The 25259-nt window shown below is 38.1% G+C and overlaps 1 pseudogene; it reads right to left on the minus strand.

The window, feature by feature from the left end:
• Positions 1-21805: 21805 nt before the first annotated feature.
• LOC145286667 (U2 spliceosomal RNA) lies at positions 21806-21938 on the minus strand (annotated as a pseudogene).
• Positions 21939-25259: the final 3321 nt, after the last annotated feature.

Genomic DNA, 25259 nt, shown 5'->3' on the forward strand with positions numbered 1-25259 from the left:
TCTTATTAAGAAAGTATTGAAAACATCGAGATTGGAACTGGTAGCTGAATTATAACACTGGACTAAGATAAGAATACAGAGAAGCATCTTCTAAGGATACTGTCACCACTGCTGTCTATCATAGCAATTATATGATTCAACTACATATTAAAGAAATGTGATACGGGGTGTACAGAAAATATAATAAACCATCTCATGTATATAGACGACCTGAAGTTATTTGCAAAGAAAACAAATCAGAAACAAACTGGAAAAGCTGATCAACCCGACTAGAATTTTTATTCTGGAAACAGCATGAAAATACCAAGAATAGATGAGGGCGTTTGGCGAACATGATTCCTGTAAATATTTGTGTTGTAGGAGTAGACACCATCTACTATAGAAATGAAAGAGAATATTGAAAAGCAATATCCAAGAAAAATCTTAGAAACGAAATTATATAGTAGAACTTTAGTAAAAGGAATACACAGTTTGGTAGTATCACTAATAATATATCTTGATCCATTTATAAGATAAACAAAAGGACTTAGGGACCTTGACCGGAAGACTAGGAAACTAATGGCCATGTACAATGCACTACATTCGAAAGACGATACTGACTTTACACGGAAAAGAACAAAGATGGAAAAATAATATAGAAAACTGCATAGAAGGCACACACATATACAAAAAAAGGAATGTGAAAAATACGTAACTCAGAACACATAAAAGCTGATCAATACATAGAAAGACACTGACAAAATTAACAAAAGCGAAACTAGAAACAAAGAGGCAAGCAAAGAAAACTAAGAAGGAAAACAATCACATAAAAATACCTGGACATGGTTAAGAAAGAAGAGATTCGGAATTGCTACTGACAGCTGCACGAACAGTGCGATTAGAATTCCATTCAAGTCAGAATATATAAAACGCATGAAAAACATGAATGTAGACTCTGTGGATAAGTAAACGAAACGGTAAAGCACATGATAAGCGAATGTAGTAAACTACCCCCCCCATACGAGAACAGATATAGTTGCATTTTGAACACGGCACAATTGTTAAAGACACAAACTGGAGATAATACTGATAAACAAAAATCACAAAATTCTGTGAGAAATGGACTTACAAACAGATAAACGTTCAAGGAAACGAAAAAAAAAGATGCTACACAGATTTTGCTGGAGAACTGAAAGGAATGTGGAACATGAAAAAAGTCAATATAATACTAAAAATCGTAAGAGAACTAGAGGCAGTCTGAAAAAATCTAAAATCCTGAAAAAATGGACTCAGAGAAATTAGGATAAAAGGAGAGACTGGGGCTATAGAGCGGGCAGCAATGATAAAAAGCAGTTGAAATCTTAAAGAAAATTCTCGAATGCAGAAACACACCCACATAAACTGGGAATGCTAACTAGTTACATGGTAGAAATAAAGCAAAAAAAAAAAAAAAACAGAAAAAAAACATGAACCCGAGAGAACTGGAACTGCAAGCATTTTCATAAACTGCCACTTCACTTTCGGGCAAAACACACAATGTGATGACTCCGATTCCTACACACAAAATAGTTGCATAGTGTCAAGGAAATAAAGACCGAGGAGGGAGACCACTAATCAAACTTCCACAGGAAAGATTCAAAGAGTATTGGAATCTTGGGAAGGCTTATTGACAATGGTTGGTGTCAGCGAATAATCAACGGTAAACGACAGTTGCGATAACGCAAAACTATGTGCAATAGTGAAGAGGTGGAGATTACTGGAAATCTGGAGAGGCTTGTGGTCACCAATACACCAGGTAACACTGCCACAAATTATTATTAGTGATTAATCACTGATTATGATCTGTATGGGAATTCGTAGTGAATAATAATAATAATAATAATAATGATAATGATAATAATAATAATAATAATAATAATAATAATTCTGATTTTATTTATCAACGTCTCTCTGGAAAGGGATGGGATTAATTTTCAGAGGATTCCCCCCCCCCAATCCCGGCTTCAAACTAGGAGCTTCAAAGATCAAGGGTTTTCCTAAGGATGTTGGTGGTACCTACAATAGAAGAGGTCTGAAGGCCGCCTAAAATATTGGGGATTTGTAGTTTTTTCAATTGTCCTTCCAAACGACTTGATACTACTCCTAGTGTACCAACTACAACCGGGATTATTTGTGTTTTAACCCCGTGTATACGCCTTATCTCCAAGGCCAATGGAGCATAATTGCTCCAACTCTCATTCTCCTTCTTTCTCACATTCCTGTCCCAGGGTACTGAAAAGTCTACAATCTGCCATATTTTTGAGACTTTGTCAATAACGACCAAATCCGGACGATTACGTTCCAATTGCTTGGTCGTTATGACACTTTTGTCCTAATATACCTCTACCTTGCCATTCTCCCTTGTTCTCACTTCTTCAGGCACCTTCTCAAACCATTTTCCAACACACCTCACCCCAACCCTCTTACACACCTCCCAATATATCCGGAGTCCCATGCGATCGTGTCTTTGCAGTACTCTCTCTGGGCCAGTCCACTACACCCTGCTGCAAGGTGCGCAATTGACTCTGAGGTCTTACCACAAATCCGGCATTCTGCAGCAACTTCCTCTCCTAGAACCACTTTTTTGAACAATCGTATTCCTAATGCCCGCTCCTGTGCTGCACAAACAAAAGCTTCAGTACTCTTAGCCAGATACCCAACTCTAAGCCATTGGTCATGATCTTTCATCAGCCACTTCTTCTATATCCTGGAAGGACCTTCAATGCGTTTTCCTCCTAGCCAGTTACTCTGCCCTTCCTCTATCTATATGTTTCACATAATCAGCCTTGGTCTCACATACCTCCACTTCATTGGCCACAACCTGAAGCATCCACTCCTCACTTCTAACCACATGCTCCTTCAACGACATAATAATAATAATAATAATAATAATAATAATAATAATAATAATAATAATAATAATAATAATAATAATTCTGATTTCGTTTATGAATGTATCTCTGGAAAGGGATGTGATTCAATTTCAGAGGATTTCCCTTAATCCCGGCTTCAAACCAGGAGCTTCAAAGATCAAGGGTTTTCATAAGGATGTTGGTGGTACCTATAATTGCAGAGGTTTGAAGGCCAACTAAAACATCGGGGATTTGTAGTTTTTTCAATTGTCCTTCCAAACGACTTGATACTACTCCTAGTGTACCAACTACGACCAGGATTATTTGTGTTTTAACCCCGTGTATACGCCTTATCTCCAAGGCCAATGGAACATAATTGCTCCACTTCTCATTCTCCTTCTCTCTCACATTCCTGTTCCAGGGTACTGAAAAGTCTACAATCTGCCATATTTTTGAAACCTTGTCAATAACGACCAAATCCGGACGATTATGTTCCAATTGCTTGGTCGTTATGACACTTTTGTCCCACCATACCTCTACCTTGCCATCCTCACTTGTTCTCACTTCATCAGGCACCTCCTCAAACCATTTTCCAGCACACTTCACCCCAACCCTCTTACACACCTCCCAATATATCCGGAGTCCCATGCGATCGTGTCTTTGCAGTACTCTCTCTGGGCCAGTCCACTACACCCTGCTGCAAGGTGCGCAATTGACTCTGAGGTCTTACCACAAATCCGGCATTCTGCAGCAATTTCCTCTCCTAGAACCACTTTTTTGAACAATCGTATTCCTAATGCCCGCTCCTGTGCTGCACAAACAAAAGCTTCAGTAATCTTAGCCAGATACCCAGCTCTAAGCCATTGTCATGATCTTTCCTCAGCCACTTCTGCTATATCCTATTTTTTTTTTTTTACATAGGCGTCACCACTTATCAAGGCCGATAGGCCACTCAAGGATAAGGGTTAAAGAGTGTAGAGTAGTCAAAAGGACAATATAGTAATCGATAGTAATGGAAGTTTGGTAAATTTGTTAACTTAAGTGGAACGGCTCATCAGAAACTTGTTCACGTTGGACTTGAAGACAACCATATTATAGACAGCTGGAAAGCAGGAAAACGGAAGACAATTCCACAGGCGTGCAGTTCTAAGAAAGAAGCTTTGATCATGGAATCTATGCTTAGGTTTAGGCACAGATAAAGAGTGTGGAAAATTATTGATAATGTTTTCAGCTAGTCTAGTGTTTCTTGTGAAAGTTTGGCGAGGGGGGACCATAGATTGAAGCTCAGTCGAACACTTTCCATGAAAATAACGATAAAGCAGAGACAAACTCGCAACATCTCATTTGTGAGATAGAGGTTGCAGCGAAGAGCGACATCTCCCACCAGGCCACAAAGTCTATTTTGAACCCTATCAAGGCAGGACAAGTCTTTTCTAGCAGCTCCTGCCCATATGTGGCAACAATATTCCATCCTTGGACGTATCTGGCTCTTATATAGATAGAGAATTGCATCAGCAGTGAGATATCTACTGGATCGATAGAAGGATCTGACCATTTTTCCAGCGGCCTTGGACACAGATTTGATGTACATATTCCATTTAAGATCAGGAGTAAAGGTCAAGCCCAGAAGCCTATCAAAACTTGAGGCCTCCCCAAGACGAGAGACATTCATTTTAATTGATGCCAGATGGGGATCAGAACGTTGATGATGTAAAGATAGAAGCTTGGTTTTAGATGCATTAAAAGTAACCAGCCACTCCTTTCCCTATTGTACAACGTGATCAAGATCAGAGGAGAGAGAATCGGAGAGAACTTGGTCGTTTACTATCTTAGATGTGCTACCATAGATGGTAGTGTCGTCAGCAAAAATGTCTAGGAATGATGTAAGGATGTGATTTGGAAGATCATTAATACAAATCAGGAAAAGAGTTGGGCCCAGGATGAACCCCTGAGGGACTCCAGCATTTATACTGTGAGCTACTGATTTTTGCCCATCAACTACTACTCTTATGAACCTATCAGAGAGAAATGATTTAATAATTGAGAAGACATTTCCAGCTATACCATAGCTGGAGATCTTGTGAAGTAAACCTTTATGCCATACCCTATCAAAGGCCTTTGATATGTCAAGAGCAATTGCCCTAGAAAGGTTGCCTCTGTCGAGAGATTCGCTAATCCTATGAGATATAACTGTAAGCACATTTGCTGTAGATCTAGCAGAACGGAAACCATATTGTGTGTCACTAAGAAGGTTATTTTTGCTGAGATGGTTGATTACTTCTCTATTTAACACAGATTCCAGCAACTTACTCATGACGCACAGGAGACTTATTGGTCTGTACTGAGAGGGGGATGAGCGATCACCTGAATTCTTAAATACAGGGCATACTGATGAGATTTTCCAGGGAGATGGGAAACTATTCTTCTTAAGACAACGTTTAAAGTTTTGTAAGTATGGGTGCTAGTTCTGGTTGAAGTTTTTTGAGTACTATAATTGGAATACTGTCAGGGCCAGTTGCTTTACTGGAATCAAGGTTTTTGATTAGCTTGGCAACATCACATACAGATATTTGTATATCACATAGTGTGTTTTCTGATACAGGAGGAAATATTGGGGGTTGGCGGCCTTGGTCGCAAAGGGTAGAATTGGCTGCAAAGTTCTTGGCAAAGAGTTTGGCTTTGTCTGATGCTGACGAGATTAACTCAGGTCCATTGATGATAGTTGGGATAGAGCACATGCTTCTGTTCAGGATTCTGTTTGCAAACTGGTGGGAACCAAGCTGCTGCTCAGCTACTTTGGACTTGACGGACTGAGCATACAACTCTCTTGCGTTCTTTATTACTTTCTTACAATGGTTGCTGGCAGTCCTGAAAGCGGCTTTAGTTTCCATTCATCTATTACGTTGGAAGCAGTGGAAAAAGTTATTTCTGTGCACAATAGCAGCAGCACATTCTGGAGAGAACCATGGCTGGCTGTTAGGTTTTTGCTGGAACTTTTTTGAGGGTATGAAATTGTCTATACCTACAATTAACCATTCTGTCAGGTCTGATACTATAGACGACACATCCTTTTTAAACATGGAACGCAGAGGAAGATCCGATATAAATGTACGGAAACTATCCCAGTCAGCCATAGTGTATCGATATACTGTACGAAGCAGAGGTACGTCTGAGGACTTATTACATTTCATTTTTATCTAATAATTGAGTGGTTGGAAGATCCAAGAGGAGACAGAACGGAAACTGAATATAGTTTAGGGCAAGTTGTGAGAAAAAGGTCTAGGAGACTTGCATACTGGCCGTCATTGTTGGACACACGGGTGGGTTCGTGAACAATCTGAGTGAGGTCATAAGCAATGGAGAAATCATGGCAGAATCTCCCCTCATCATCGGTCTTGTTTGAGTGGGTCAACTATTCGACATTGTGAACATTGAAGTCTCCACATACGTGAATGTTAGCTGAAGGATATGCTGATAGAACTTGGTCAATTTTCTCAGATATGCTTTTAAAGATAGTAACTCCGCTGTTATGGGGGCGATAGAGAGTTAATATAAATGCCAATCCTGTTAGCACCTTCCATGCATTTTCTTCCTAGCCAGTTCCTCTGCCCTTTTTCTATTCATACCTTTCACATAATCAGCCTTGGTCTCACATACCTCCACTTCATTGGCCACAACCTGAAGCATTCACTCCCCACTTCTAACCACATGCTCCTTCAACGATATCTCCTCGGTTCTAACACAATCTTTTACACTTTTCAATCCTCTCCCACCATCTTTCCTCTTTTGATACAGCCTTGCTACGCTACTTCGAATGTGAAATATACCAAACATTGCTAAAACTTTTCTTGTTTTAATATCCATGGCATGCAAATCCTTGTCAGACCATTCTAAAATTCCCGCACTGTATCTCAAAACACTGACTGCACATGTATTTACTGCTTTCATTAGATTTCCTCCATACAGTTTTGACTTTGCAATTAGTTTCACTCTTCTAAGATACTCCTTCCTGACTTTTTCCTTCATTTCTCTGTTTATGATGCCTACACCCTCTAGCACTCCCAAATACTTATACCATGTATCTTCTATTTCTTTCATGATTGCTCTATTTGGCAGCACTATTCCATTCGAATGAACCTTTACTCCTCTTTTCATCACTAGCACCGCACATTTACTAATCCCAAACTCCATCCCAATGTCCCCAATAATAATAATAATAATAATAATAATAATAATAATAATAATAATAATAATAACAATAATAATAATAATAATAATAATAACAACAACAATAATAATTTACACATGCAGACATATATATATATATATATATATATATATATATATATATATATAGTTTGGCAACATTTTTTTCTTCAAGACATATTTCGGTAAATAGTACAGACGACGTGTGTGCACATATTTTTCCCAAACCATCTTCAGGGGAGGGGGTTATCGAATAAATATTCACGTCTCCACTTATAATTTACAATAATTATCGTAGACTCTGAAAACAACCAATTGTGACTTATTAGAAACCCTACATGAAAAACTAAGGTTAAAGCAATTAATAAAATCAATTTCGATAACTGAAAACGTCGTAAAGTCTTCAGTATAAATATGTTATTAATACTACAAGTAATCTGAAAGAACTGTGGTTAAAGCATCACTAATGGATTTAAGGTTTTAGGTTCTTTACTCGATACCCAATCCCTTTAAAATGCTTCTGGAAGGAACCAAAATTATTAGGGTTACACTAAGGCAATTACAACTCAATTAGGTAATTACAATTATATATATATATATATATATATATATATATATATATATTGAGTAAAACGATTCATAATTTTAAATTAAAAATCAGTTTCAAAAGGAAAACAAACAAAATCGATAGATTTTATAATCGTTTCCGAATATATATATATATATATATATATATATATATATATATATATATATATTAGCTGTACCCGGCCACGCGTTGCTGTGCCTCAGTTTGTTAAAATGGAACACATTCCTCATAAAAAAATTTCATTTTGTATTGTTTATTTATTTTATTATTTCTGCAATTTTTTTTTTATCAATAAAAGTTGGGGGTTTTTCCCCAAGAAAAGGTGAATTTTTCCCATGAATTGTTAGGTGAAAGTTTTTTGGGTTTTTTTCAGGAAAACTTGCACTTTTTTTTTAAAAGAAAGTTGACAGTAAACATTTCTTTTTAAAACAGAATTTTTATTATACAAAGAAAAGATGAATGTTTTATATGAACACTGTAAATAGTTAGGTGAAAGTAGAGAAAACTTTTTTTTCAAGAGAATGTACAAATTGTTTTGTCAATAGAAAATAAACGGAAAAAATACTCACATCATTAATTAATTCTGCAAAAAAAATGTTGGTTTAGTGTTTCAACATTTGAACAACGCTCGGCTGAATCTGGTGATTGCCGGTCGAACCCTAAACTAATTCGAATCCGGTGCGAGGAGGGGGTGTAAAATTCTGCATGAGTACCATTCTTTTTAATTTTGTCTTTTGTTCAATTTCTGTGTGGGCTTTTAGCGCTAGCAAACTAACAAATTTAACCAAAATGCAAAAAATTCAACAATTAAATAATTTTAATAAGTGCCCAGCTCCTAATACAAATCCTAGTAAATCAATGCCCCTTATTGGAAACACTGAAAGGAAGGACGAAACCAAATTATTGCCAGTATGTTTGGGAGAGGTTCTATAAGTGTATCAGAAAGTGGCCATTAAAAATGATGATCAGAACCTTAATAATTCAACTTACTATTTTTTGAAGCTTATAACTATTTGAAAATATAATTCAAACCCTAATTTTTTTTTCAATTAAAGGAACAAAGACCAAATTAAAAAAAAATAACAGGTTTAATAGCAAATTATGCAATATTTGTTTCTTTAAAGCGGTTTTCTTTTTAAAAAATATAAAGAAAATCAACATATTTTGACTTGCTTATGAATATATGTATATATATGCCAAAAAATCACTTACCTAAAAAAATATTATTAAATGGGTAGTTCCATTCTTTATTGTTAAGAATTTATCCATATTTATATTTTAAATTCCATGTATTTTTTAAATAAAAGGATTTTTTAAAGCGAGGGTCCTAGAAAATCGCATTTTTGTAACATGTTTTACGCGAAGCGTTAAATAGCTGCTGCTGTTAAAATGAAATTTATGAAGTATGGTTTCGTCCAAGGGCATAAATAATGTATCTTTTTTATTGCATGTGTTAACCAAAATTAGTATTTTTCATCCTCCGTAGTTAAAAAAGAAACGCACGTTCACTTATAAGTTTTTCCCCTAGAACAAAAAATCCGCTTCATAGATTTTTAAAAAATTCTTTTAATGAAATACACGAGTTTTTGTTGATATATTTTAATACTTCTTCATCGACTAATTTTTTTTTAATATCTAAAAAAAGAAAATATTCAATGAGATAGAAAAAAATTGCCATCAGCGTCTGGTATTTACTTGACGATGTAAGCATAACATGAGCTTTCATTTAAAAAAAAAAATCACCGTGTTTAAAAAAAAGGGTTTTACACTTTGGACTTTACAGGTAAATTTTCAAAAAACTATTCTTTTTTGTTGTTTTAAATTGAAATATTTTCTTAATTGATCTTTCATCTTCAATTTGTGATATATAAAACTTTGACACATAAATTAACTATTAAAATTTTAATAAACATTTCAAAATGGGGGTGTGAATTTGAAAAAAAAGTTTGTCTAAAATATTATATTGGATTTATTGGAAAGAGCATAAAATTTCACATTGACTCTGAAAATATCGTAAAAATTGAACCAATAGAAAAATTTTGATAGATTTTTAAAGTTTAAAAATTGAAAAATATTTAACTCGTAAAATTCTATTGATTTTATTACGTAAAAAATGGTTGCATGAAGGCACGCCGGCATCTTGTAAACATTTTGTAAACACTGTTTTTTTTTAATAAAAAAATAATATTTCTATTATTTTTTATTCAACTTTAATAGTTTATTTTGAAAGTATATTCCATATAGAAAATAAACAACTCACTTTAAAAAGAGAAATTACGAGTTTTTTTAATTATTTTATTCGCAGTTTTCTGTTAGGGGTGGCAAAAATTCCTCCAAATTTCTGGTACATCTTGAGGTTCTATTCTTTTTTTCTTTCTTTCTTTTTTTCAATATTTTAAGCAGATTTGTCACTCAGCTAGCAGATTTGGTGCTTCTACACTTTATTGCCGAAATTGGAGACGCTATTTTTTTTTCACGCACTTGCTATCCAAATCTAGGGAAGACATCATTATAAGGCTGAACGATTGCTTCCGGAAAGGGAAAGAATAAATTTACCAAAATGTACATTTATTACTTCCGGAAACGATAAATTAAACTAAATAAATTTACCCAAATTAACATTTATTACTCCCTTAAACTAAAATTATCGTTTATTACTTCCAGAAACTTGGTAAACAGATATTACTGGAGAAAATTAATCTTGACAATTCAAAAAAATATTTAAAATTATTTATTTATTCGAAAACAAAAACAAAAACAAAAACAAAAACACACACACACACACACACACACACACACACACACACACACACACACACACACACACACACGAAAAAATAGACAAACAAAAAAAACTAATAAATGTTTTGGTTTTGTTTTGGTTTTCAAATGGCGCTCACCCAGGTTAAACTATTATGAATGTGTCATTTCAATTTTCTGTTTTTAATGAAAAAAAAAATTGTTCCATGAAAAACTTTCCCATTCTCATCAAATCGAAACATTTCCAATTAAACAATTACGGATATATGTTCTCTTTCACTTTCTTTATTTACTTTTAAAGAAACATTGGACTTTTTGTAAGAGTATCTTGTGTAGTTTCCGACGTGTAGGAGACGGGGAGTCTCGTCGTGGGCGACGAAGCGTTTCCACTGAAGAACCACGGCAACACTCAGCGAACCAACAAACAATGACAGCCACGGCGCGAAGGTAATTAACAAAGCTCAGCTGACTGCACGAATAGAAACGGAACCCAACGGTCACTAACGGAACCCAACGGTCACTGTACTGATCGCCACGAACGTCAGAACCCGACTGCCTCGCACCTCCAATGGACCGATTTTTATTCCTCAAGATGGCCTAGCTAATTTGCATCCCCGCGAGATCTCGCGCGATCCTGCGAGATTCCGTCTCTAATAAAAGCAGGCAGGCACCATCTTGGAACTCTTTCTTCCGCTGCCCCGACCACAGGATCAGCCACCACCCCGCACGCCAGGCACACACGGACCCTCTTGCGCCGAGGGCTATGGTTAGTCTCACACTCCCCCCTGGTCTCCAGATCACATACGTGACACGGTGGACGTGGCCGTTTGATTCGAGCACTCCTGCGGAGGGGTATTGCCGGGACTTCCTCATCGGAGCTCTCAGAAGTGGCATCGGAAGCATCAGCATCAGCATTAGAGCTCGAAGTTGAGTCATCAGGTTCGTGGGGCACAGGTTGGATCCATCGCTCATCGTCGGATGACTCGCTCCTTCCACTGCTCGCAGTTGAATCACCAGGTCCGTGGGGCACGGGTTGGATCCATCGCTCATCGTCGGATGACTCGCTACTTCCACTGCTCGCCGATTGGTCAGCGCTTAGAGTGGGCCGGACATCCCTTACGTGGCGCGGAGTATCATCGACTAGTATGGCCTGTTCACTGATGACGCCGGTGACCCGCCCCTCCAAAAGCTGCTGGTGCACCGGCTGCCGGGTGGCTTCACCCAGACGGTGTCTCCCACTTGGTACGTCCCCTGGGGTTCTCGTTGGTCGGGTAGACACACTTCAATGTCCTTGACGCGCACGTGGTAGTGATGAATCGCATCAGCGGGCGCACTGCCGCCAGTCACGGCGTCCTTAGGCGTTGTGTTGTATCTGTAAACCGCCTCCGCGATCGTACACTTCTTCCTGGCCGCGATCCTCTTCACGTTTCGGTGGCACCGCTCCGCTATGCTGTTGCCGCTCGGCACATACGCGCATCGGTGTCGAAGGCGGATCCCCCAGTTGTCCATAAAATGCCTGAATTCTCTGCTGCAGAACGCCGTGTCGTTATCCGTGAGGATCTCCTCAGGCGGCCCCCTTTCGGAGAATATGGATTCCAATTCGTGGATGACACTGGTGGAATCCTGCCTCGCTAATTGGCGCCAAATCGCGAACCTCGTTGGCCCACAGTCTATCAGCGTGAGGAAGTGTTGGCTGCCGTAGTGGGTTATATCCATACCCAACCGACTCCAGGTCGCGTCCACTCCCAGCTGTCCTTTCCGCCATCTGGCTGGGGCGGGGTCGATGGACTGGCACGTTTGGCACTCCCTGACCACTGCTCTTACTGCGCTTTTTGGTATTGATGGTCTAGCCAACTTCACAAAGTAGTAGGTCCGTTGTACTCCGAGGTGCCCACTGTCGTGATGTATCTTCCTGATTTCGTCCTCCTCGACGGAGGCAGCACACAGAGGCAATGGCTTAGCTTCTTTCTTCATAGCCTCATACCATCTCCGTGGTACCCGAGTGAGCTTGTCGGTGAGGTTGTAGTCCGAGGTGATGAGCACTACGTCTACGGACAGGTTGTACTCTGTCACCAGTTTTTTCACAGTCTCCAGCCTCCGTCTTATCAGCATTTCGCTGGCTGCCTTGGTGCGTGCCCTGGCCTTGCTCGTGAGTGTGTCCGACACCCAGTGGTGCACGCAAAGTGAGTCAGTGTGCACACGCAGTTTCTTCACTTCCCATTGAAGTGCCAGGTTAATGCCCTTTATTACAGCGTCGAGTTCTGCCAGGTTGATATGGGCAGCATCATTCGCCGGTCGCAGCCAGCAGGCATCCTCAACTATGGCCCCATCTTTCTCCAAAACTACACCGATCGCTAGAGAACTTGCGTCCACCCACACGCTCAGTTCGTCTCCCTGCACGCACCAGTCCCCTGTGGCAGGGTCATTCTTTTTCACACTAGCGACGGTCTCCTTTAACATTCGAACCAATAGTTCGTCGGTTATCTCATCGTCCCAGCCTTTGGTGACCGCATTTGCCCTCCTTTTTATGACGCCTGTCGCCGCACGAACCCATCGGCATACTGGAAGGTGCCCCACAAGTTTCCCGCACAGGGAGAACACGGCACGTCTTGTGTAAACGTCGGGTACGTCGGGAACTGCGGTTCCACGCCTCCACTTCAGGATCCCTCGCTCCTCTTGAACGCTCAAGCCCAATACGCGGGCGCCATCCTCAAGCCGCTCAGAGTCCTTGCAGTTTAGACCAAACTCGGCAAGTTTGGATCTTACGCGCGAAGATGACACAATATCTTCGTTCACGTATATATCGTCAATGTATGCCGATGTTCCCTTTCTGATCCATTCTTCTTGTGACAACACGGCATTGACGATAGCCTTCATTATCTGGGGTGCTACGCTTAGCCCATATCCGAGCGCGTAAGACAGTATCTCTTCACGGAAAACATCACTGTCTGGAAAGGCCACATCGCCTCGCCGATCCGGACCTGCAAGTATGCTTTTCTCAAGTCCAGTAGGGACACATTGGACTCCTGCCGGCGCCACTCTCGCAGCTTGCTGGCACAGACGTCGGCGTCCGCTGTGAACGCATCAACGTGCGCATTCAACTCGCGGTAGTCCATTACCGGCCTCACCTTTGACTTGTTAGGTTGGGCAACTGCCATCAGCGGTATCAGGCCCTTGGGGGGGTCCAAGTTTGTCGTAGGGGTATGGAATCAGCCAACCGTTCTTAATCCATTCACGGAGCTCGCTTTCGTATGCAGGCCTTATCTGGTCGGGCATACGGTACTCTGCCACTTTGTTTTGTAGTTTGGCCGGTTCCTTGTCTTCTGACCACCTCCAAGTGGCGGTCCACGCCTTCTGTTGGTTGTCGAACTCCGCACTGAAGTCCGGCTGGTCGACTCTTATTGCTGCTCACACCGGGGGCCTATCCTGAAACTCTACAACGCCAGCGTGCGTTATGCGCACGCCGCCCAGGGCTTTGATGGCATCGTAGCCTAGCAACAGGTCGAAACTCAGCGGCTTTTCGCGTGTCACAAGCGCTTCGACGTTGGCCGAGTTTCCAGTTCTTGTGCGAATGTGTACCACACCCACGCCGCAACACATTCGTATTTTTCCAGTAATGGTAGTTATCCTGACGTTTTTCTTTTTCCACGCCCGACAGAAGTCCGCACACACTATGGTGCGGGAACAACCGGAATCAAGGAGGGCTGAACATAACGTGTCATTAACTCGGACCTGAATGACAGGGGGCGCCTTGTTTATTTTCTGTTCGGGGAAGAGGTCGGCACTGGCACTTTGTCCCCGTCCCCGTTTCCCGCACAGTCTCGAGCCATGTGCCCAGTCTTGTTACAGCGGTAGCAGCGAACAGCCGTCGACCGCCTTCTACAATTTCTTGCCATGTGGCCCCGCCCGTTGCATCTGTAGCAGATGACATCACCTTGCGGGTTGGGTCCCTGAGACGGTCCTTCGCCACTTGGTGGGGCCTGTGCGACGGCGACTACCGGTTCCTGCACCGTCGAGTCATCCTTCATTATTGTCCTGGCTCTGTCCACTAGGTCACTCAGCGGTAGTGAGGACATGGTAGAGGTTGCTCGCAGGAGCTGCTTTGCTCCAGCGGGGAGTCCTGACAGGAATTTGTAGGCTAGGGCCCTCTCGAGAAGACCGCCGAACAACACCGTCAGCTTCTTAAGCTCGGCGAGATACACGTCCACAGTTTCGCCCAAGCGTATAGACCTCGTCTCAAACTGCTTCCATGCAGTGGTGGGGTCAGTGGCGAACGCCCTGTACAACGCCGCCTTGATACTCGAGTAGTCACACTTCTCCTCAGCGCTGAGTTGCTGATATACAGCGAAGGCCCCGCCGGTCAGCCACAGAGGAATCACGCGCTCGATATTTTTCATGCCGGACAACTGACAATGTAACTCGACCTTCTCAACCCAGCTGAGTACCGGGTCGGATCCGTCGAATTCCGGTATCAACTTTAGATCGAACCTATCCGCCATTGAAGAAAAGAAAACCAAGTTCGGAGTGGGGGGGGGGCGAAATAGCTTGTAAGAGTATCTTGTGTAGTTTCCGACGTGTAGTCTCGTCGTGGGCGACGAAGCGTTTCCACTGAAGAACCACGGCAACACTCAGCGAACCAACAAACAATGACAGCCACGGCGCGAAGGTAATTAACAAAGCTCAGCTGACTGCACGAATAGAAACGGAACCCAACGGTCACTGTACTGATCGCCACGAACGTCAGAACCCGACTGCCTCGCACCTCCAATGGACCGATTTTTATTCCTCAAGATGGCCTAGCTAATTTGCATCCCCGCGAGATCTCGCGCGATCCTGCGAGATTCCGTCTCTAATAAAAGCAGGCAGGCGCCATCTTGGAACTCTTTCTTCCGCTGCCCCGACCACAGGATCAGCCACCACCCCGCACGCCAGGCACACACGGACCCTCTTGCACCGAGGGCTATGGTTAGTCTCACACTTTTATAAAATAGTTGTTTTTTTTTCGAACAAATAAATAATTTTAAACATTTTTTTGAATTGTCAAGATTCATTTTCTCCAGTAATATCGGTTTACCAAGTTTCTAGAAGTAATAAATGATAATTTTAGTTTAATTTAACGTTTCCGGAAGTAATAAATGTAAATTTTGGTAAATTTATTCTTTCCCTTTCCGGAAGCAATCGTTCGGTCATATAATGATGTCTCCTCTAGATTTGGATAGCAAGTGAGTGAAAAAGAATGGCGTCTCTAATTTCGGCAAAAAAGTGTAGAAGCATCCCAGATTTTTATGGGTCGCTATTTTTGCCATAAATTGTTAGATGAAAGTTTTTTTCAGGAAAACTTGCACTTTTTTAAAAGAAAGTTGGTAGTAAGCGTTTCTTTTTGAAAACAGAATTTGGTACTTCTTGTGCGTTGAGTTCCATGGCGACCAGCATAAAAACACGCATCGCTCCCTTTCTGACGCAAGCGCACGTAACACTTTTTTTTTTTTTTACTGACGCTGTCGTAGTAACTAAACGATTATTTGTCACATTATTTATTTTGAAAAACGTTTTACTCTTTATGAATATTAAAAGAAAAATTACTAAACATTTATTAATAATGCCTCACTTTTACAGTGACGACTTTTATTAATATGACTACTTTATTACAGTGACGACTTTTTTAATGCCTCACTTTTTAAATGACGACTTTTATCGACTTTTATTTTAATAGCATTTGCGGATGGGGAAAAAACGAAAAAATAACCAAGCCATTTACTGACAATTTCTAGGTCTTGACTTTGATAACATTTATTTGTTAAAAATATTTGTAAAAGTGAGAATTATTTGGATAACGCTCGGCTGAATTCGGTCACCACGATGGCCAATCGAACCCTAAACTAATTGGAATCCGGTGTGTGTGTGGGGGGGGGTAAATTCTGCATGAGTACCATTCTTTTTAATTTTGTCTTTTGTTCAATTTTTGCGTGGGCTTTTAGCGATTGCAAACTAACAAATTTAACCAAAAATCAAAAAATTCAACAATTTAATAATTTTGCCCAGCTTCTAATACAGATCCTAATAAATCAATCCCTCTTATTAGAACACTCAAGCGATTTATTATTATTTATAAATTATTGCCAGTATGTTAGGGATAGGTTCTATTTTTTTTTTTACAATATTTTAAGCAGATTTGACACTCAGTTACCAGACTTTTATGGGTTGCTCGTTAACTTACGAAGTACGCGCTGGATTGTTGTAAAAATGGAATGGAAATTTAAATTTTGCTCCGTTTTAATCTTTTTTTTATTGTGCTTCTCCCAAACAAATATAATCAAGAGAATAACATTTAACAATTGGTACATCATTATATATATAAAACACGAAATATTATAAAACATAGAAAGAGAAATAATTCCATTTTTAAACGAAAATGTCAATTTGTTATATAAAAGTTCCGTTTAGTGATGTCACGTGATGGCACGCGGTGTGAAATAATTGTCCCAAAATAAAAAAATGGCCCACCCGTACAAAGAAAACCACCTATTTATCATAGAAAAATTAAGTATAATGTTATAATTAAAAAGAGATATATAGAAACACGCATGCATACAGTAAACATATTATACAAAAATGTGGAAGCCATCCGCCCAGTGGTTATTTAGACTATTAATTACGAACTATAAATTACGAACGAACCAAGAGTTACATATATATATATATATATATATATATATATATATATATATATATATATATATATATATTTATTACATTTTCACCCCAAACAAGGCATATTGCCACTTTGGTGTAGGGGGCTACTATCAGGGGAAACATCTACTGGGGTACTATGTAGGGATTAGGGCAGCGAGATGTTGGTTCACGTTGCACTTGAACTTATGCATGTCAGTACAGTTGGGGAAGCAGTGACCTGGAATGGAATTCCAAAGTCTAGCAGTTCTGGGGAAGAAACTACTGGAGTAGAAAGATCTTTTACATCTAGGGATCTCTACAGTGTGGGGGTGGGATTTTGCAGCTTGTCGGGTCTGTCAAGGGTGTTCACGTCGTGGGGGCACAAGTGCTTACAGTTCTTCAGAGCATTCACCATTATAATACTTGTAGAACAGGCAGAGGGATGCAACGTTTCGACGATGGGACAGAGGCTGAAGTTTAGATGCCAGTTTAGGGCCTATCAGATTTGCGACTCTCTTTTGAACCCTGTCAAGGAGCGAGAGACTAGTAGCCGATGCACCGGCCCAAACATGACAGCAATACTCCATACATGGGCGAATAGTGGCCTTATAGAGGTACAGGATACTTTCGGGTGTTAGAAGTTTTCTAGCACGGTAGAGAGAGCCCACCTTCCTTGCAGCGGCCCTGGCAATGCCCTCGATGTAATTGTTCCAACTCATGTTTCCTGTGAACGTTAGGCCAAGGAGCTTGAGAGACGTACTCTCAGATAAAGAGTCGTTGGCCATTGCTATAGGTGGTAGAGAAGGTTTCTTGTAATTATTGAATGAAACCAGTTTTGTCTTAGTGGCATTGAACATTACCATCCATTTTTGTCCCCATTCCACTACTGATTGGAGGTCATCCTCTAGTGTTTCTGCCATTACTTTAGATACATGTTCGTTTGTTTTCCTGTCGTGCCTGCTATAGAGTGTGGTGTCATCAGCATATATACCCATCTCAGAGGCAATCTTGTCGGGGAGGTCATTTATGAATATCAGGAACAGCAGAGGTCCAAGGATAGATCCTTGGGGCACTCCCGCATTTATATCATATTGTTTAGATGTACGACCGTCGAGGACAACCTGGATTTTTCTCTTATCTAAGAAGGATTTAATTATGTTAAGTATTCTACCAGTGATACCGTAAGATCTAATCTTCCTGAGGAGACCCTCATGCCATACCCTGTCAAAAGCCTTAGATATATCTAGAGCTACCGCTCTGCCCTCTCCCGCTTTGTCCAGTGAATGGTATATGCGTTCAGAGATTACAGTGAGGATGTCTGCCGTGGAACGGGCTTGTCTAAATCCATATTGATAGTCGGTCAGAAGTTTAGCATCTGTAAGGTGGTGGACTAGAGCATGGTTAATTAAGGTCTCAAATATTTTGGCAAAAAGTGGGAGGAGGCTAATAGGGTGATAATTTAATGGGTCAGTTCTTTCGCCAGAATTCTTGAATACTGGTACCACAGAAGCAGTTTTCCAACAGCTCGGAAAGCAAGATTCATTAAGGCATTTGTTGTAGAGTTTGGAGAGAACTGGAGCTACTTCGGCTGAGCACTTTTTTAATAGCACAGCTGGGATGAGGTCGGGTCCACATGCTTTGGAAGTGTCAAGGTTTTTTATGATAGCATGCACCTGAGCAGGGATGATTTTCAGATCGTCTAGCGTGGCGTCTGTCCGCATAGGAAATTGAGGTAGGGGGTGGTTTAGAGGGTCCAGTGTGGAGTTTGAGGCAAACCGACTGGCAAGCATGTTAGCCTTCTCGGTTGCTGAGCAAAGAACCTCGTGATTGTTGGTTAGTGGGGGAATTGTTGATTGCCCATTATTTACTACACTGTTGTAGATTTTCCAGAAGTCTTGAGTTCCTAGTTTTTGTGCTTCGATGCGATTTTTAGTGGTTTCCGTAAATTCCCTCTTAGCTGTCGCTATTTCTTTCTTAACGTTACTTCTAGCTTCTATGTGCTTCTGTCTGTTTGAACTGGACTTATGTCGGTTAAACCTGCGGAATACATGCTGCCTTTGAGCAATGGCAGTTGCGCAAGTCGAAGTAAACCATTGGGGAGAGTGGGGCTTGCTATAGAATTTCCGCATGGGAACATGCGCTTCGATTGCAGTTTTGAACCATTCAGTGGTCTCGGTTGCACACTGTTCAGCAGGAAGAGAAAAAATATTTCCCCATGGGGCGTCTCTGATAAGATCTCTGATAGCTTCCCAGTCAGCCTTTTTATAATATCTCGTTGTTTTGAGCACTGGCTCTTCAGTTTTGGGTCTAGAGTTTAGGGCGATTTCAACCATTATCACCGCATGATCAGCGTTCCCAAGTGGGCTGTCGGCTTTCGTTACACAATCATCAGGAACTGTGGTCAAAAACAGATCTAATAGTGATGCGTGTTGTTCTTCCTGATCAGGGAAGCGGGTTGGAAAAGTAACAATTTGCGATAGGGAGTGAGATACAGAGAAGCTATGAGTTGCGCTGCCTGCTGCATCTGTGTAAATATATATATATATATATATATATATATATATATATATATACACATATATATTGTAATTACCTAAATATATATATATATATATATATATATATTTATATTTATATACATGTGTGTGTGTGTGTGTGTTAAAAAAGCCTATATTCCAAATTTCAAGATGTTGTCCAACTTGCCGTTTATTTCTTTCAGCATGTCAATCAAAAAAGCTCAATTCTTGATAGCACCTGTTTCGCAGCGTATATTGTAACATGTAAATAAATATTTATATGAAACTTTGGCAGATTGAGAAAAGAATAGTTGAACATATGAAAAGAGATTAGAATTTTAAGGTGTAGATTAGGATTTGGGGAATAAATCAATAAAATAAATAAATAGGGAGGAAAAAATAATTATGAAGATTAAAAAACACTTAAAGATTAAATGAATATAAAATTAGAGAATTATTGAAGTATTATATCAAAAGTAAAAATACAAATGACGGATAATTAATCAATTTGAAGGCAATTAAAATTTTTTTTTTTTTTTAATTAAATTAAAATAATGGTAAAAAAAGTTAATATAACAAAATACATTTATAAATGTATTTTGTTATCTGAAAGGTAGCGATTTTTGGGATATTTTGAATTTGAATTATATAATATTTAAATTGGTCTAAATAGTTATGAAACAATTATAACGCATAAGGAAGTACACAATAATATGTTCTCATTTTTTATATATGTTGTCTTGATTTATATATATATATATATATATATATATATATATATATATATATATATACCACTCTACCCGTGACCCGTTGGGTCAGTATATCTTATAGCTATCTATGGAATAGTGAGTATACAGAATTAATGTATCCGAGTGCAAGTGAGTATACAGGATTAATTTATAAACGCGCAAAAGTTGAATGCACACGCGCACAAAAACAAACGTAGCAACCACTTAAAACAATACGCAATTTCGCGTGAGCGCGTAAAAATTTACTGCACGAGTGCATGAAAACATGGCGACTAGCAAAAACAATACGGAATACATTGGATAATAAGGGTCTTAACATCATTGCCTTTAGATTAAATGAAACATCTATTATATAAGAGGAGTGTAATCCGTTGAAAAAAAAAATTGAAAAAATAACGAAAAGAATAAAAGTACAAGGAGATCGTGTGCATTGTATAGGCCAACCCTAGTTTTGTGTGTGTGTGTGCGTGTGTGTGTGTGTGTGTGTGTGTGTGTGTAAACAACCTTAAAATATCAGGAAAAAATAATAACTGATTAAGTAATATTTAACGGTGAGACCTTTTCAAAGCAAATCTAAAAAAGAATGAATCCCCTCCGCACGTTTTGAAGTGTTTCTGCGTATTTTTAAAAAATGTTTGGAACTTACAACCCCATCCTTATCCTTATTTCCCATCCTGCTTTCACCTCCGCCACTAAACTTGAAAAAATGCTAATAATTACATATCTCGCTATGTCGCCAAGAAATGGGATCTCATTTTAGGTAAAATTTATATAGGAATGTGACCCCCCCCACTAAAATGTTAAATTTTAATTATTAAAAAATGGCATTTCTTTTACATTATTTTAAAAGGCTGTTGAAAGGTATTAGCCAATAAAAGTAAATTTTGATATCTTTTTCTTCGTTGGGTCGTAAAAATAATCAAATTTTTTTTTATATATATAAATTTGTCAAGTATATTTTTTTTTACATTAGAAAAACGTAATTGCTTTTTTTTTTTTGTTTGAAAACAATTCCAACTTGCAATGAAAAATACAAATAAAATAATCGTAAATAAATAATTTTAGACACGAAAGCGTATTTTTTTAATCAAGTTCTAGTTTTCATTACGCACAACTTGGGTAAAGTAAATATTTTTTTAAAAATATATATGTGCACCTCAACAATCGGCACCTCTTAGAATTTTTTCCTTTTCGTATTTTTCAAACTATTTCTGCGGATTATTCGACACTAACCTACCAGATTATAAAAAAAACTTTTGAATATTTGGAAAGGGGATTCAGTTTCACGTACAAGGTTCTAGTAAATGAAATCCCATTTACAAAACTGATTTATTACCCCGATTTGACGTGGGCTCCTTCAGCTCCCCTTATTATTATACCTATTTACTATGCCTCCCCACGGGACAGAGTTAGACACCAGGGTCGTTTTTTAACGTGGAGAAAAGGTACAAAAATAAAAATTGTCTCAGTCGTGAAGGATCTCTCCTCCACTGAAAGAGAACAAGAAACAGAAGTGCAGCATCTGAAGAACAGATACTACACTTTGATCTTGACCAAAAGGCCAAGAAGTAATTGACACTCCCCTTATTATTATTATTATTATTATTATTATTATTATTATTATTATTATAAAAATGTTCAAAATAAAATGTAATTTTGAGATTATATTGTCTTTTATTGTCTTGAGAAAACATGTTTTTAAGTGATAAATGAAGAAATAAAACGCAAGAAACTCCCAAAACACTACTGTAAGCACTAATTTAAATTAATGAGGCCCTACTAAAAGCAAGTTTCTCCTCGAAGATATTTTTTTTTTATAAGTTCTGAAAAATAAATCGTTAGAATCCACAGGAGCGCTACTAAAAGCAGTAAATATGGTTATAAATATGATTATAGTTATATATTGTATATTTATATTTAAATCAGTTTTGTTTAAATCAACGGGGTTAAATTCCATTATTTGTAAGGAAAACGAAAATATTGTAGATTTTGTGTATGTTTTGAATAGCAGCAGTGGCTTTTAATATAGGACTTAAGACAGGGCGGCCATGAAATTTTTTGACGAATTTTTTGAAACAGGAGATCATAAACCGGATGGACGATTTAAACGCTCAAGCAATCAAGCAAGCTAATCTGGGTTTTATAATTATATGGCTATATAAGAAAGATAGAGGCAGATAAGCTGGGTTTTATAATTATATGGCTATATAAGAAAGATAGAGGCAGATATTTGATCACTTGTAAATATTTATGTGTACGTTTAAATAGGTTGGATTGTATAGGTTTCTTTCAATAACGTTGATTAACCTCAGCTACAATCAGTGACGTGAAGAAGGGTTCGAGTAGACTCCCCAGGCATCCAAATGGTTTGACATTCAATCATATTCAAACCATACTTTTTCTTTTACTATTTCGATGTAATGGAACATATAAATGAAACTTTGAAGCATACAATCAAGTTTTTGACCAATCACCAGAGCATTACCTGTGCATCACCAGAGCATCACCTATGCATCAATAGGGTATCACCAGACCCTTGCATGTCACTGGATGCAATTCAAACAAAGAGAATGATGCTTTCAAACCGAAATTATACACGGCAGAATTATTGACATTTTAATTTATAAAAGTTTTAACAAAATAGCATTTAAAACTAAAATAAATACATTATTTTGCTGTTATCATTTAAGTACAGAAATGTTTGGGTATTGCAGCCGTGTTGCATCTGTGCACATGTGATATGAAAGAAATCTATATATATATTATATTCAACGGTGTCATCTGAGATAATGAAAATATGTTGCGAGTCATTCAAGACATGGCTTAAGCTTATGGGAATTCATTTGGACTGTCATTTGAGACTTTGATATTCCAATGTAAATATATATAGCAGGTGTATTTGTGATAGTCAATCGATACATTCCTAGAAGATATCTTTTTGTCTTACATATAATCATTTAAACTCAGAATACTCTAATGGCGATATTTCTATAATTGCTCTCGGTGTAATAAAAAAAAAAACTGGAATATACAGCATACTTATGTCATGTACGTAATCATTCACGCACAAAATTCCACGCAATAAATTAAAGCCGAAAACATTGGTGTACAGCGTTTTTACGTCATTAACACAATTAAGGTGTGTGGTTTTAATAGATTTAAACTAATGTGGTTTTAGCATAATTAAAGTTTAATGTAATGTGGTTTTAACGCAATAAAGATTTAACATAGTGTGATTTAAACACAATTATGGTTCAACATAATGTAGTTTTAACGCAATTAAAGTTTAACATAATGTTGTTTTAACACAATTACGGTTTAACGTAATGCGGTTTTAAAACAATAAAGGTAAAACAGAATATGGTTTTAACACAATTAAGGTTCAACATAATGTGGTTATGACACAATTACGGTTTAAGATGATATGGTTTCCGCGCAATTAAACATAATGTGGTTTTAACACGATTGAGGTTCAACATAATGTGGTTTAATCACAATTACGGTTAAACATAATGTGGTTTAAACACAATTAAGGTTTAACATAATGTGGTTTTAATACAAATACAGTTCAACACAATGTGGTTTTAGCACAATGCATAAACTAATGTGTTTTAAACATAATAAAAGTTTCACGTAATGTGATTTTAACCAAATTAAGGTTTAACATAATGTGGTTTAAACACAATTACGGTTCAACATAATGCGGTTTCAACACAATTAGGGTTAAAACTAACGTGGTTTTAACACAATTAAAGTTTAACGCAGTTACGTTTAACCAAATGAGCTTTTAACACAACAAAGGATAAACAAATTTTGGTTTAAACAATTAAGATTCAGCATAATGTGGTTTAAACAAAATTGAGGTATAGCATAATATGGTTTTAACGCAATTAAGGTTTAATATGTCATTTTAACACGATTAAGGTTCAAGATAATGTGGTTTAAGCACAACTAAGGTTCAACATAATGTGGCTTTAAAACAATTACGGTTTAACAAAATGTGATTTAAACACAATTACAGCTACACACAATGTGGTTTTCACAATTACGGTTTAACATAATGTGGTTTAAACACAATTACAGTTTAACATAATGTGGGTGAAAAACAATTACGGTTTAACATAATGTAGTTTTAACACGATTTAGGTTCAATATAATGTGGTTGTAACACACCCTAAGTTCAAAATAATGTGGTTTTAACACAATTACGAGTTAACATGTTATAGTTTTAATATAATATAGGTGAACATAATATTGTTTAAAATAATATAGTTTCACATAATATGATTTTGAAACGTTTTAATCTGAAGAGCCGAGATATTGCAAAACAGTTATACTTATAGTTCTTTTTTTCTTTTCTTTTTTTGTTTTCTTTTTTTGTGCGTTTGTTCACGAATTCTTATGATTTTTTAGATAGACTCCTCGCAATAACAATTGTATGCATTTCCCAGATTCTTTCGAATATATTTACTTGGATCCAAGTGATACAATTGTAAGATTTGCGTTCGAGTTTAACTTCCCTAAAAAGAAATACAAATTTGTATATATATATATATATATATATATACTAGCAAAAGTACCCGTCGTTGACTGGGTTCAAAAACAGAAAATGGACTCTGATTTATGAAAGTATGATAGGCTATGAAAAGGAAGGGTTTTAAAGAGATAGCTTCGAATCTGGGGGTATCAAAACCAAAGCAAAATATGATGAAAGTAAAAATTAAATAGATAAACCTAATAATTTATTATACCATACCTGTTCACACTGAAACACTTATCACAATATTCTGTGGATCTATATTAAAAACCCTTGTTAAACTTTGTGACATATTTCCATTCTATGGAGGTCAGGCGCGAACGAACACACCATAATTTTATTATACCATATTTCTTC

Source organism: Euprymna scolopes, chromosome 10, assembly GCF_053919585.1.
Source record: "Euprymna scolopes isolate OS-2025 chromosome 10, ASM5391958v1, whole genome shotgun sequence".
In the NCBI taxonomy this organism is placed as follows: domain Eukaryota; kingdom Metazoa; phylum Mollusca; class Cephalopoda; order Sepiida; family Sepiolidae; genus Euprymna; species Euprymna scolopes.